At 52.2% G+C, this 15,070-nt stretch overlaps 1 protein-coding gene and 1 pseudogene across 1 annotated transcript in view; one reads left to right on the top strand and one right to left on the bottom strand.

Annotated features, from left to right (window-relative positions):
* Positions 1–15,070, top strand: part of KIAA0825 (KIAA0825 ortholog) — a 2,177,598-nt gene that overhangs the window by 1,620,545 nt on the left and 541,983 nt on the right. The window lies entirely within an intron of this gene.
* Positions 13,118–13,850, bottom strand: LOC147726848 (large neutral amino acids transporter small subunit 4 pseudogene; annotated as a pseudogene).

Here is a 15,070-nt window from a genome sequence, read left to right as displayed (position 1 = left end):
GAGGAACAAGTTTTTTGATAATCCTATTTTTTGAGTGTTGGACTTGGCCCTTCTGGCAGGTTCACCCCTGAACTTTTTGCCTGGTATTATTAAATAATTATAGTGATTTCTGGTCTTTGCGCACTTTGACACTGTGGCGCAGTGTAAAGTGCGTGCGCTCCCTGAGTGCGTATGTGACTTTGGCCTGCCCTCCCATAGGAATGCATGGGGAATGTGTGTGTCCCTGGTAGTTCGAAATGCGTGGGGAGTGTAGATGCGAGTTTGGTATTTGCGGACTCATGTGATTAAATGCTGCACAATGATGTATGCGGCATGATTGTGTCTAGTGTGGAAGTGCCACTTCTAGAAGTTGGCATGTTTGTGTAATTTGTGTCTGGCTTGTGAATGGCTAGAGCTGGCTGGTGTGCCAGGCTCCAGGAGTCAGGATGGGTCTGCCCCAGTGGTGAAAGGCTGGGGAGGAGTGCACCTGGGACCTGAATAGGGCTGGGCTTTCCCCTCACAATGCTGGCTCCACCCCCTGTGGTGTGTCTGATGTCTGACCCATCCTGTGAATGGAGAGAGGGGCTGAGCAAAAACAAAGTGCTCAGGAACCAGTTGTATCTGGTTCGCCCCTTACCTGCACCTTTAGACAAAGGAATTGTGTGTATAAAAAGAGGCTGTGACCTCTTGTAAAATGTTCTTGTTTCTGCCTGGAATCTACCAGGGGCATGCTGCTGCTGGGGCCCAGGGGAAGACTTGCCTCCCTGGGCCCTGCCCAGCCCCTGGATATCCTGGAGGCCTGGTGGACTGTTCTCTTCCTGGATCCTTTTCCTGAGGCGGCCTGATGCTGGGCGCCAGGAGGACCGCCCCTGGGAATTGCCTCCCTGCCTAGGAGGACCCTGTGAGCTGGTTCTGGGCCCAGCCTTGCCCCCCCCACCTCCTGAAGGACTTTGTGCTGGTCCCTGGACTTTTGGGACCATAGCGCCTGGAAGCGCTTGATTTTTGCCTAGCGCTTGAGAGCGCTTTATTCTGCCTAGCGCTTGGGAGCGCTTTTGTTCTCAGCCGGTGCCCACCCGGCATTTGCCCCGTTTATTTACCAATTATTAAGTACCCTGGCAGGTGCCCACCCCGCCAGGGACCTGGTGCCGTTTTGTGGCCCCCAGCGAGTGCCCACCTCGCTTGATATTTAAATTGAAGAGGGAGCCTACCCCTCGTGTACCCCCCGAGATCACCGCCGCAGCACCGGGCCGAGGAGACGCCGAGGGATCTGCCGCTGACATCACCCGGGAGCAGCGCTGCCATTGGTGGAGGCTGCGGGAGGCTCGCCGGGCGACCTAAGAGGTGATTGGCTGCCCCGAGGAAGAGAAGAAGCTGGAAGCGGCGGGAGCCTACTCCGCGCTCCTGCACTGCCGGAGATCACCGTTGCCGCCCCCCGCCCCTGGGGCTCCCAGGAGCGAGGGAGAGCCCCGGAGAAGCGAGGGGAGGCCGCAACATCGGAGAGTCCCGAGGAGCGGGAGCTCTCCAGCCAGCCGCCGCGAGACCCGGTGAGTGCCCGTGAAGGAGAGGGGGGCGTCGGGGCACATTGCCGGTGCTCGCCTCTCCCCTCCAGAGCGAGGGCCGTCGTGGCGGGAGGCCTGTGGGGCCTTACTTGAGTACGAGTCCCCCGGGGAGGGACTCCACTGACCGGGTAAAGTTGAATAAGAAGCCCAGAGAGGCTCCGGGCGCATTGCTTTGTTACTGAGCCCTGAGAGGCTAGAGGCGGCCCATTTGTTGAGGAGCCCCGAGAGGCTCGTGGGGTCATAACTGTTCTAGGGCCCCAGTGGCTCTCGAAGGCCGCATTTGTTTTCGAGTCCCCCGAGAGGGACTCCCACGTCATAGGGGGCATTGTCCTAGTGTGGTAGAGCGGCCCCAGAAGGCAGCAGGCCGCTCCCCACAGTTTATTCTAGAGCCCACGAGGCTCTTGGGGACATTTATTGATTTCGAGTCCCCAGAGGGGGGACTCCAACGTTGGGGCCACATTTGTTTGGAGCCCTAGAGGCTGAGGGGACATTGTAATTGTTTAGGGCCACGAGGCTCCAGCGTTGGCCCCATTGTCTCCACAGCTGCCCAGCACTTAGTGGGCAGCTGCTACGTTTGGGCCCCTGACATTGGGACACAGGGCGTCCTAGCCCCAGAGAGGCCAGTTGGCCTGGGGACAAGTCACAGGTTGTGGCTTATGTAATTTCTGCGAATTATTCTGTGCTGCACCTCTAAATGTGTTTTTGATGTGTCATGTGCCTTGTTCTTACACCGCTGAATGTATGTTTATGCATCATGTGTTTTTCCTTCCCTGCACCTCTGAATGTGTTTTGATGTGTCATGTGCCTTGTTCTTACACTGCTGAATGTATGTTTATGCATCATATGTTTTCCTTCCCTACACCTCTGAATGTTGTGAAGCATCATGTGTAATATGTTCATGCTTATACCCCTAGATGTATGGTGATACTTAGGTGGTTGTTCTATCTGAAAGAGACACGTTAGTGATAGATTCCTTACCTTAGAATATCCCCAGGCGTCAGACTGGATCCGGAAACTTTTGCGTAGCAATACCCCTGCGCGCCGGTAGGCGTCGTCTGCGGCTCCGCGTCCCTCGTCGGCGTCGTCGGAGTACTTAGACGGCGCCCATGTGCGCTGACGTCAGTTCTTCTTTTTTCCGCGCCAGCTAGCGCAGATCCGGAAGAAGCTCTACCCCCAGTCAATTTTTGACTGAACTTTTTGATCCTTTTGATCTCTCTCTTTTTGTCGAATTCTCGACTCATCGGTGCCAGGGATGCCCGGGTTCAAGCCTTGCTCGAAGTGCGATCGACTGATGTCGGTCACGGACCCCCATCGCCGGTGCCTGAAGTGCTTAGGCCTCGACCACGACGATCGAACCTGCTCCGACTGCCGGGCCCTGACGTCGAAGGCTAGGTGGGAGCGGTCCCACAAGCATCTAGAGCTGAGGCAGTCGGCCCAGCGCCGCTCCCGGTCCCGGTCCCACGGGAGGTCGAGGGACAGGTCGCGAGGTCGGAGTCATCGAAGCTCCGGAAGTGGACACCGTTCGTCTGGTAAGAGGCATGAGAGGTCGGAGCGACGTCATCGATCCTCCGACCCGCCCCGACGCTCGCACGATGCGGCCGGGGGCTCGGGCGACACCGCCCACGCGGCTCCGCGGGAGTCGCAAGCGTCGCCGCCTGCCCCACACCTTCGGGTCCCTGGGCACGGCGCGACGCCGGAGGAGGTCGAGAGGTACCTCATGGTCATGAGGGCCCTCCCTCCTCAGTCGGTTCCCATGGCGCCTTCGGGCCGATCGGTTCCGTCTGGAGGTCCTCCCGGATCGGGCGCTTCGGCCCCGACGCCGTCGGGTGCTTTGGCTCCGACGCCGCTGGCGACTTCGGTCTCGGCGCCGCAGGACCTCGCTGGATCCGGTTCCGGATCCGGGACCTCGCCGGTCGACCTTACGACCTCGCCGGCGCCGTCCCTTCAGGTGTCGCCCCCGGCGGCCAATGTGGTTGCCGCCCCCAATGTTTCCTGCGGTCCTACTCAGGCGCCGGAAGGGCGCCGCTGGGCGCCGATTCCGTCGGCCTTTGGGGATTTTTATCTCCACGAGGAGGCCCTGTCTGCTAATCCTGGTTTCCAGGACACAGGTGACGAGGAACATTGGGAGGGGTCCGAGGACCCTCTGGCACAAGATTGCCAGTCACAGCAGGACTGGACATATGAGCTTGGGGAGGCCAGTGGTATTGACACATCGCCAGACACTGGATTTACTTCGCCTCCGACTATGGCTTCGGAGGCGGGTTATACTTACAGCGTAGTGTTGACGAAGGCAGCTTAGGCCTTAAACCTTCAGCTCCCCGTCGCGGCCGTGAGGACTAATCTCCTCACTGAGGTCCTCAAACCGCAGTCAAGCTCCGCGGAGCCCCTGCTGCCGTTCAATGAGGCCTTATGTGACGTTCTTCTGAGCACTTGGTCCAAGCCCGCCACAGGCCCACCTGTGGATAGGAACGTGGCCAGACGCTACCGCCCGGCCCCGGGCGACCCATGCTTTTTATCCACCCATCCCACCCCCGAGAGTCTGGTCATCCAGGCCTCAAACTCCCAAACCGCATTCCCGTCGGCCCCGCCCGACAGGGAATCCAAGAGATATGAACAGTTCGGGAAGAAGGCTTTCTCGTCTGTTAGCTTGGGGCTGCGGTCTGTGAACACCGCCTGTCTCTTGGGCCGCTACACCCACACTCTGTGGGACACGGTTGCGGAGGTGCTGCCAAGATGCCCGGAGGAGGTCCAGGCTAAACTCGGCCAAGCCCTTGCGGACGGCCGAGATGCAGCACGCTTTTCTATTCGGTGTGGGCTGGATACAACGGACTCACTGGGCAGGGCGATGGCAACGACGGTGGCGGTTCGACGCCACGCCTGGTTGAGGTCCGCCAACTTCTCGGCCGATGTCCAGGCCACCCTCCTGGACATGCCGTTTTATGGCCGTCGCCTCTTCGGCGACAAGGCAGACCATGCACTGGAACGTTTCAAGGACTCCAGGGCTACGGCCAAGTCCTTGGGCCTCACGGCCCCACAACAGCAAACGGGTGCCTTTCGCTCCTTTCGTGCCCACGGAAGGGGCGCCCCACCACGTACCGTCAGCCACACGCCGCAAACTGTCCAGCAGCGCGGTGGCAGACGTGGAAACCGCCGTGGCGGCGGTCGGGGACCGCGGCGAAGCCAGTTCACACCTCCCTCAGCAGCACCTGCCTCAAAACCTTCCTAGTCCGAGTTTTCAGGCCCATGTGACGCCTGTGGGGGGCAGGGTTCGCCATCACCTCTCCCACTGGCATACAGTCACTTCGGACAGGTGGGTGCTGCAGATTGTCCGAAGGGGCTACTCCCTCCCCTTCGAGGCATCCCCTCCATCCATGCCACCGCAATACCACCGTGTGTCGGGGGATCACTTGCAACTTCTGCAAGAGGAAGTCACGGCCCTTTTGGCCAAGAGGGCCATCGAGCACGTTCCTGGGCCAGAAGTAGGGTGTGGATGTTACTCCCACTACTTTCTGGTGCCCAAGAAGGGCAAAGGGGGCCTACGCCCTATCTTGGACTTGCGGAACGTCAACGGCTTCCTCCGGTCGGAGAAGTTCAAGATGCTGACTTTGGCTCAGGTCCTGGCTGCCCTGGACCCGGGAGACTGGATGGTAGCGTTGGACTTGCAGGACGCCTATTTCCACATCCCCGTCCTGCCGGCCCACCGGCGTTACCTGTGGTTCACGGTAGGCCAAGAGCACTTTCAGTTTACCGTGCTCCCCTTCGGCCTTACCAGCGCCCCGCGGGTGTTCACGAAGGTGATGGCGGTGGTCGCAGCTCATCTGCGCAGGCAGGGGGTATCAGTCTTCCCCTACCTCGACGACTGGTTGTTGAAGGCGGGCTCGCCCCAGACAGTCGTCAGCCACCTCCAGACTACGGGTGACCTCCTGCACCTGCTGGGGTTCTCCATCAATGTGCCAAAGTCACACCTGTGTCCCTCTCAGAAGCTCCCCTTCATCGGAGCGGTTCCAGCCGTTATCCCGAGTCTCGGTCAGGTTGACGCTGCGACTCCTGGGGCTGATGGCCTCCTGCATCCTTCTGGTGCGTCACGCCAGGTGGCGGATGCGGGCTCTGCAGTGGGACCTGAAGTTTCAGTGGGCCCAGCATCAGGGCAACCTGTCCGATCATGTCTTGATCTCGGAGGGCACTGCGAGACAACTGCAGTGGTGGCTCACGGACCGCGACTGGGTCAATGGCAGATCCCTCTCCCTGCCCCACCCGGAGCACGTAGTGGTGACGGACGCGTCCCTCCAGGGCTGGGGAAGCCACATGGGAGAGGCGGAGATCAGAGGCCTCTGGTCTCCGGCGGAGTCCCGGCTCCATATCAACCTGTTGAGCTTCGGGCGATTCGTCTAGCACTGAAGGCATTCCTCCCCTCTGTCCGGGGAAGTGCAGTGCAAGTGTTCACCGACAACACCACCGCCATGTGGTACTGCAACAAACAAGGCGGAGTGGGGTCGTGGACCCTTTGCCAGGAGGCTCTGCGCCTTTGGCAATGGCTGGAACATCAGGGCGTGACCCTGGTGGTTCAACACCTGGCAGGCTCTCTGAATGTCAGGGCGGACAAACTCAGCCGTCAGTGCATGATGGATCACGAATGGCGTCTGAACTCGGACGTGGCGCAAGGTGTCTTTCAGCAGTGGGGAGAGCCTTGGTTAGATCTATTCGCCACAGAAGCGAACGCGCAATGTCATCAGTTCTGCGCGTTGGAATTTCCAAGGCGGCACTCTCTCGGAGGCGCTTTTCGTCGCGAGTGGAGCTGCGGTCTGTTGTACGCCTTTCCGCCTATACCACTTCTGCCCAGAGTGCTGATGAAGATCAGGCGCGACCGGGCCCAGGTTATCCTTGTGGCTCCGGACTGGGCACGAAGATACTGGTATCCCGAGCTACTCAGCATGTCAGTCGATCCCCCGATTCGTCTGCCTCTTCGGGAGGACCTTCTGTCGCAGCAGCAGGAGACGGTCCTGTACCCGAACCTGTCCAGTCTCCACCTACAAGCTTGGAGATTGAGCGGCGGCAGTTGAGGCCATTTGACTTGCCTCCTGAAGTCTGTGATATCATTCTGGCAGCCAGGCGTCCCTCCACAAAGTCGGTATACGCCTGCAGGTGGAACAGATTTGTGGCATGGTGCACAGCAAAGGCTGTGGATCCTCTCTCTGCACCCCTTTCGGAAGTGCTGCTCTTTCTTCTTTCCCTTGCCCAGCAGGGCTCTACTCTGGGCACTCTTAAAGGGTACCTTTCTGCTCTATCCGCTTTCTTGAGGCTACCTGATCAGCCTTCTTTATTCAAGTCCCCCATTGTAAGTAGATTTCTGAAGGGCATCACACACATGTTCCCTCCTGTTCCCTTCGTGATGACCCAGTGGGACTTGAATCTTGTTCTCACTTATCTGATGTGTGCTCCCTTTGAGCCACTACATAACTGTCCTCTCCGTCTTCTCACGTTGAAAACTGCCTTCCTGGTTGCCATCACCTCTGCCAGGAGAGTGAGTGAGCTCCAGGCTCTTTCTTCTTCTCCACCTTTCCTGTCTGTTCATCCTGACAAGGTGGTGTTACGTACACGACCTTCCTTTCTGCCCAAGGTTGTCACGGCCTTCCACATCGGGCAGTCCATCACTTTGCCCACCTTCTTTCCGCCTCCGCATCCCTCGAAAGAGGAAGAGAGGCTCCACCGTCTGGATCCAAAACGTGCGCTCTCCTACTACTTAGATCGCACACGCCAATTCCGGGTGGATGACCAACTCTTTGTTGGTTACGTGGGCGCGAAGAAGGGAAAGGCTGTACACAAGAGGACCATTTCGAGGTGGATCATCTTGTGTATTCAAGCATGTTACTCCATGGCGAGGAAGGAGCCCCCGGCTGGGCTGCGGGCTCACTCCACTCGGGCCACGGCGACAACAACTGCCCTGGGCCGAGGAGTCCCCTTACAGGACATTTGCCAGGCAGCTACGTGGGCCTCGCTGCACACGTTTGCAAGACACTACTGCCTGGACAGTCAAGTCCGGAGGGATGGCTTCTTTGGCCGTTCCGTCCTCCAGGACTTTCTGGTGTGATATTGGTTCGCAGACCCACCACCGGGGTTGGTATTGCTGGGGTATCTATTCTAAGGTAAGGAATCTATCACTAACGTGTCTCTTTCAGATGCACAAGTTACTACTTGTGTAACGATATATCTGTAAGAGACATTAGTTAGTGATAGATTCCTTACCGACCCACCCATCCTCCCCGTTCTGCGAACCGATATCTAGGGTTAAGGTCATCCCCTTTCAGGGCCCTAGTTTCATGGCACCAGTGTTAGTTCTATCATGGCTCTGCGTATCTGGCGCGGAAAAGCTGTGTATCAGAACTGACGTCAGCGCGCATGGGCGCCGTCTAAGTACTCCGGCGACGTCATCCCGGCGCTCACGACGCCGACGACGGACGCGGAGCCGCAGACGACGCCTACCGGCGCGCAGGGGTATTGCTACGCAAAAGTTTCCGGATCCAGTCTGACGCCTGGGGATATTCTAAGGTAAGGAATCTATCACTAACTAATGTCTCTTACAGATATATCGTTACACAAGTAGTAACTTGTGCTTCTAGTACAGGTGTTGCTAGTGAAGCCCAGGTTCCCTGCGTAATATTCTCCTAAGGTGGTTAGGGTTGCGTAGGTGGTACTTACCTGTTACCAGTAGTTACTGGTTGTGTGCTCTATGTTTCATTTTTGTCCTACAGTGATTATTATTTTAAAATCTACAAGTGCATGTTACTGACAGTGATCCCTGTGGCCCTGTCCTGTACATATTCCCCTGTAAATTCTGCCCATGCCTGTTGGCACATTGTAAAGTGTGTGTTTCTATCTAATGTGTTTTGCAATACAAAGGCCATTTTTACATATACCTTGTGTGGAGTTCCTTTTGTGGTGGGCTTTGGATGTTGTTGCTGGTGGGTGCATGCGCAAATGCTTTACACATCGCCTCTGAGATAAGCCTGACTGCTCGTGCCAAGCTACCAAGAGGGTGAGCAGGGGTTGTCTTGGCGGGTGACTTCCTTGCCCTGACTTAGAATGGTGGTTTCTGCCTGACTTTGGCGCAAGCCTTAGCCAACCAGAAATCCCATTTCTAACATTGAGTTTATACAAAAACCAATGCAAGGAAAGGGGAACACAAAACAAAGGGAGAAAAAGGGTACACATCATATGCACGGTACTGAACCACAGATCATGTGAGAGATTTGAGACATCCAATAGTGTAGTCTTGGGTCAGCCATCGCCATTCCCAGTTTTTCGGTGGACTGCATAGATTTATAGACTTTAAACTTGAGTGTTTCGTTTCTCATATTTTTTCTGTGAGTTGCTTGAACCAGGTCTGAGGAATGTAGAATGGGAAATTCTGCAGGGCATATCCTAGTTGATGCATAATCATCATTTTGAAGAGGACTACACATTCAAATACAATCAGGGATAGATTGACCCCAATCCTGTGAATCTGCCTAAAAGTAAGATAGGGCACATGGAAGTATTTCGGTGCAATAAGGCGCTGGCGGAACAAAATGACGGTCTCTTTCGGGCCATTTTTGCACTGCGGCAATAACTCCTGTTAAGCAGACCCTTTCTACTGATGTCCACTCAGGGTCATAAGGTGGCCTGGAGCCATAGCAATCAAAGATTTGTATATCGCTCAGATTTTACCATGTCTTAGGTTCTAGGGGGTTGTACTTCAGCAGCTCAGACAGCATGGGGTGGTAGGTCACCAAAGCATGGCGCAATCGTAAGTATTTGTAAAATTGTGGGTTATGAAATGCATACTCAGTTTGCAGCTCCGCAAAGGAGGCAATATGGGAGCCACTCCAGACATCACCTAGCTTGGAAATACTAATAAGGTACCATCACTCTAAGCCAGTTAGGTGGCCATTTGTAAGTGTCAGGTACAATGCCAAAGAAGGGTCTCCTGCGGGTGTCTATGGTCCCAGCAGATCCAGCTAAGGGCTGCTTGCTGGTACAGGACAGGCAGGTGCTTTGAGTTGGGCAGCAACCCAGAAAGGCTGTCCCCATACAACAGTGCTTCTAAGTGGTGTCTATCGATCAGGGACACCTCAGGCCAAAAGGCAGGGTTGTTGTGTGTCCCCAAAGAGCCAGTCTGATTTTGAGACGCCCAATAGTGAAGTCTCCTGTCAGTCATCGCCATTCCCCTTCGTATGTGGACTGCATACATTTATAGAATAAAATCCTGATGGTTTTGCTTCTCCAGCGGAAGGCTCCTAATTTTCCTGTGAGTTGTTTGAACCAGTTCTGCGGAATTAGGAATGGGAAATTCTGCAGGGCATAAAGTAGCTGAATCATAATCATCATTTTGAAGAGTGCTACACATCCGAATACGATGAAGGGTAGATTGACCCACTCATTTTCTTTCCCTGATCTAATGTGGCTTTAATCATCACACAATTATATTTGAAAGATTCCAAAAGAATCATATAAAAAAGGTGGAACAAAGTGATATATATAACGTACAGTACTGTATAGGAAACGTCTCTGAAATTATATAAGAACAAAACAAGTCCCCCCCACATTTTTAATAATGCCTGAAATTACCTTTTTAATAAATGCCTTTGTAAAAAAAATAGATTAATACTGAAATCATAATGTTCCATGAAATATAATTGCTAAAGGGTTTGAGAGAATACCAAACCATTGCTCAGGGGTTACTTGTCAGTCAGCCTTGTAAGGTATGTTAGAATGTACCATTCGCAGCACCATTTTCTGTTCAGACGCCATTTTGAATCATAACCTAAACTAATCCTTTGCTATATCTTAGAGAAGGCCGAAGTTAGGTTTTGTTTTTCCAAGGTTGGGTTTTGCTTCACTAATGAATAGACTGTTCTTATTAGTGCATACCTTTCTCAGTAGATAAAGGTTTACTCCCACTTGTCTGGTGACAGGCCCGACTGGAACAACCTTGGACTTTGCAACTTTGTGTAAGATATGAACACTGAATTTTTTTTTTCCCCTTGTATTCCATTGTTTGGCAGCACCTGCCTGGGAAATTCCACTATGGGCCTGTTTTAGCCCAGTTACGAAATGTTCATATTGTACCTTTACGCTTGTCGATTTCAGTCCCTCTGTAGCACTCCTAGTGACTGGGCAGACTGGGCTCCGCTCTGAGTGTACTTTGAATAAACAGTATTAGGTTTGTAGTCTCTACTGGATGACCGACTCTTCATTTGGTATGGAAGGCTGAAAGGTGGTCATTAGTGACCTGGGTGACCCGAAACGGGCCACTTCCTTCAGGTATCCAAAGAAAGTATAGAGTCCTCCATTATGTGCCATGTCAGACACCAATCAACTCTGGATGGTGTTGAAAATGGAAGATTCTGATACACAGTGCAAGGTAATGATGCGAAATATTAGCACCGAAAGAAACATTTTCAAGCCCCTACTCATCAAACCTTTTCTGTCCGCACACAGAAGAGTTGATTCCCCAAAAAGGGTCTTCCAACACCTCACATATGTTTCTGGCCTTCTGTAAGATAAAATAGTTACTTAACGCTCCTGTAGATGTGACAGCATGAGAGATGATTTGGTACCCCTTAATGATTCGTGCCCGCTCTGCACTATTTTCAGCATTCCCTCATCCCCTTGTGGTCTTTTCAGCTAGCTGAGAGATATATTCTGCCCACAAACATGCAATTCCGGACCCTTCAGTCTTTTCCTTTTGCAGCATGCGAATAACGTGTGTGTGATAAGTTCTCTGTTTGTATTTCTTATTAGCAGGTTTTGTGGTGACCTTAAATGCATACACCTGAGAAACGCACAGTGCATTATTCTGCTGAAAGTGCTTGTTTCCTCCCAGGAAAGGCTTAGCCCAGGTAGAAGCGATATTACAACTCTTGAGGAAGTACACCAGTGGCTTACCCAAACATGACTACCCTACTAACCTCTAGAAGTCAAGTGTAATCATTTTCCTTAACACCACAACTGCCATTTACATGTCTTCCCACTGGAGTGCTATTTTGGGTTCCCCTGCAGAGTGTGATTTCTGGCACTCCAAAAATGCTATAGCTTGCCTCGAATGTCATGGATCCAGTCAGACTATGTCAAAAGACGTCCCTGTTTGCTGCAAAACAGCACTGTCTATGCTAAGGGCCTCAGTGTTGTGCTTTGGGAATAAGGAACTGAATACGCCAAGCTGGGGAGCATAATAGGTAGGGTTGGACTTGGCTCTAAGACTCATGAAATATTCAACTAATTGGAGGTCTGGAACTGAAAGAAGCAACATTATTTCTCTCAAACGGTCATATATACCTATAAAATACAATACAGCTCACTCGGTGCTGCTTTTGTAAAAGGATGGATGGTGCCTCTCAGTCCTGAAAGCACCACAATGGCCTCTGGCTGCCTTCCGGGATGTGCCCTTGCCCCATGTGGCCATACAACCCTGAGCTGAGGGACCCTAGTAACCTGGCTGCCTCATTCTACTGGGGGTATGGGATATCTCTAGTCTTCATTCTCATTCTAAGAGACACTCTTAACCCAGCTGTATTGGTCAGTTATTAGTTGGGGTCAAGGGGTGAGGGTAGGTTTCTGTTTTCTGAATACTTTAGCTTTACTCTTCCAAATCGCTCTACTGATTCTGGTTGGGCTCCAGATATGTGAGTAAAAAAAAACATAACAATCACTCAAGGCAATACCCTGCTCTGACAGTCTGGTGCCTGACTGCATACTGTTGAAATTACTCTGTCTCGTCTTACGCCGTGGGGCAGTGAGTCATGTAGCAGGCAAGAGTTTCATTGTTGTCACCAAACATAAAAGAAGGGGGCTGTAGTTGAAATGGTATGAGTATGGTTAAAATTTGACAGGTATTTCAGAACAGGTACAATACAGCGGGACTGGGTGAATGGCATGGCACATAGTCATATAGAAGGAGAGGAATTCATTCGGTGGGGCAAGGTGTTTCAGGGAATGTAACTGTACAACAAAGCAGAGTTATAGAGCTTAACAGTCATTAAGTGGGGGCAGAGGGCATCTGATGGAACAGCAAGTTTGACATAACTGGAGTTATACAACAGTGTTTCATATGAAAGAATGGATACCTCTATTGCAAGGAGTCATACAGAAGGGTGGGCAGATGTACAGAGCTTCAGGAAGTGGTACATTATGGTTGTGTTGGTATAGTAGGGTGTGCGTTGTACAGCTGGGCAAGGAGCCATACAGAATGGCAAGGCCTCATGCAATACGGCAAGTTGTGTAGAGTCTCAGGAAGATGACCTTAGTCTGTGGTGTCAGTGACCCAGATTTCCTGGACTCTGCTGGCGATCTTCCAGCGGTGGTCCCCAATGAGGAATGTGCAGTTCAATGACAAAAGCTCTTTTGAGAAAAAAAAGACCCTACAACACTTTGCCAATAGAAGAAAGGTAGATAAAGGGTCAGATTTTCCACTTCCAGGGGCCACTTGTGTGCTATTGATCCCGGTGCCTTGGTGTGGAAGGCCGTGGGGAGAAGCCACAAAAACAAAGGGTAATCTTGCCAGTGCTACAAAAATGTCTTGTGATTGGGCAGGCCATTGATTTTCAGGAAGAGCTTGGCATCTTCACTCTTCTGCTGCATCTGCCGCTCCAAAAGCCGGTGGTATCAAATGAGATACAGTGGCGGGCAAAATCCATGCGTGCTCCTTCCCAGCGGACCATGTTCACCCAGAGTTAGTCTCCTTTTAGTGGCTCCACCATCGCCAAGAACAATAGCTGTTGTATAAGGGCGAAGAGAGCACTAATAAAAGGATATAGCCCTCTCAGACTTCCAAACTGTGTAGATGGATATATAGCTGCACAGAGAGCTACAACAGCAGAGTGAATGAATCCTCTCACAATGTTATGAATAATGGAGAGAATCTGTAAAGGCAGATTGATAACAAGAACCGTGACTCCAAATCCCACCAGCAGAAGGCTGGTAAAAGCAACATTCTCTTGTGTTTGTGATCTTTCGGATTCTACAGTCTCTTCTTTTTTTGTTTCTTGTCGCCAGATGCGGTGTCTTTATAATCTGGCTCTTCTGTGCCATCCTCGCAGTCCCTCAACTTCCGGTCCATAATATACCTGATCATGGGGTTGTGAGCAGACCGAGCAGCTGCAGGACACCAAAGATGGAGGTGTACAAACTCACCATGCTCATCATGGTCTTCAGGTCTACCCCCACAGGATATTACAGAATATTATTCATAGCACCCATGTAGAAGATGAATTTGAGCTGAGTGATACACATGATGACCAGACTGAGCAACATGATTTGGGTGAAGACACACTGCATAAAGGATGCTGAAGTTGCACTTTTGGGGGTTCTTCGTGGAGCTGCCTACGCTCAGTCACCGGCCCACTGTTGTGACTTGGTTGTAGAACTGCTTGCATGCTAGCTTGTGGTCAAAACCCAACCAGCTGAACTTCATTTTCACTGTATAGTCCATATCCTCAAGCCGAGGAAAGGCTCCAGGGGCCAGCTGAAAAAGCACGTAAAGAAGACAAGCCCATCACATGTCGCCCGGACAATAAGGATGGTGATAAAAGAGGCTCCCAGCCCATAGATCACCTCAATTCCGGGAAAGGTAACTGCAGAGGAGACATATGAGCCAATACTCAGTGCTATCAAGGTGGAGAAAAGGTCTCCGAACATATTAAGGAGGATGAGCTATGGCCATGCACATCCCACCAACGTCATTGAGGGCCAGTGAGACAAAGATAAGGACGGAAAGTTAGTTTGGATTACTTGCTCCATAAGCAATCATTAAACACGACAATGAAAAGTAAGTGCTGCCCAGCAGACGCAGCTTGCGGGGTCCTCCTTGTCCATGGCAATACCCAGCTGCAGGGTGATGACACTGAGCAGGAAGGAGCCTTCTGTGAAGGTAATATTGAGAATTTTTTTTTTTTATAGACAAGCCACCCATTTAGCTCAATCAGCAGCTACTCCTTCTCCAACTCATTCCCCAAACTTGAGCTGGTCAGAGAGTTCTCTGGGTAGTGGCACAGGTAGGAGTAAAAGCCCTCTGACTTCAGCATAATGAGCAAGGAACCCCAACCCAGCAGCACGGCTGAGAAGAGGAGATTCTCAATTATGGTGTTGAAGGCCATCCACCATTGGCGTTGATGGGCTGTTACTAGTGTGGGAACCTTGTTGATTGTTTGAGGAGGGATCTTTCTTCACAGTTTAGATCTTTGGCTCTGATGGAGCGGTCCCTTTGTTTCTTACTGGCTAGGCTTCTCCTCTCCTCCGAACGATGTTCCTTGTCGGGCTCCCCCTGCCCCTCGGACCAGCTTCCGCATGTTGTGCCCATCAGTATCTTTTCCCTTGCCCACTTAATCATGTTGTGTTGAGCTTGGCAACTAGGGGGTGGAGGTTGAAGCTCCAGGTCAGTGCTGGTTCAAGGGCATTACAGATCTCTAAATATTTGAAGCTGAGATTACGGATCATAAAATAGGATTGACAGTTGACTGTTGAGGCGTCCCCTTTGAGGGAGACCAGCTGCAATTTAG

This window comes from Lissotriton vulgaris, chromosome 3_1 (assembly GCF_964263255.1).
Source record: "Lissotriton vulgaris chromosome 3_1, aLisVul1.2, whole genome shotgun sequence".
Classification (NCBI taxonomy): Eukaryota; Metazoa; Chordata; class Amphibia; order Caudata; family Salamandridae; genus Lissotriton; species Lissotriton vulgaris.
This window is presented reverse-complemented; position numbering and strand designations above follow the sequence as displayed.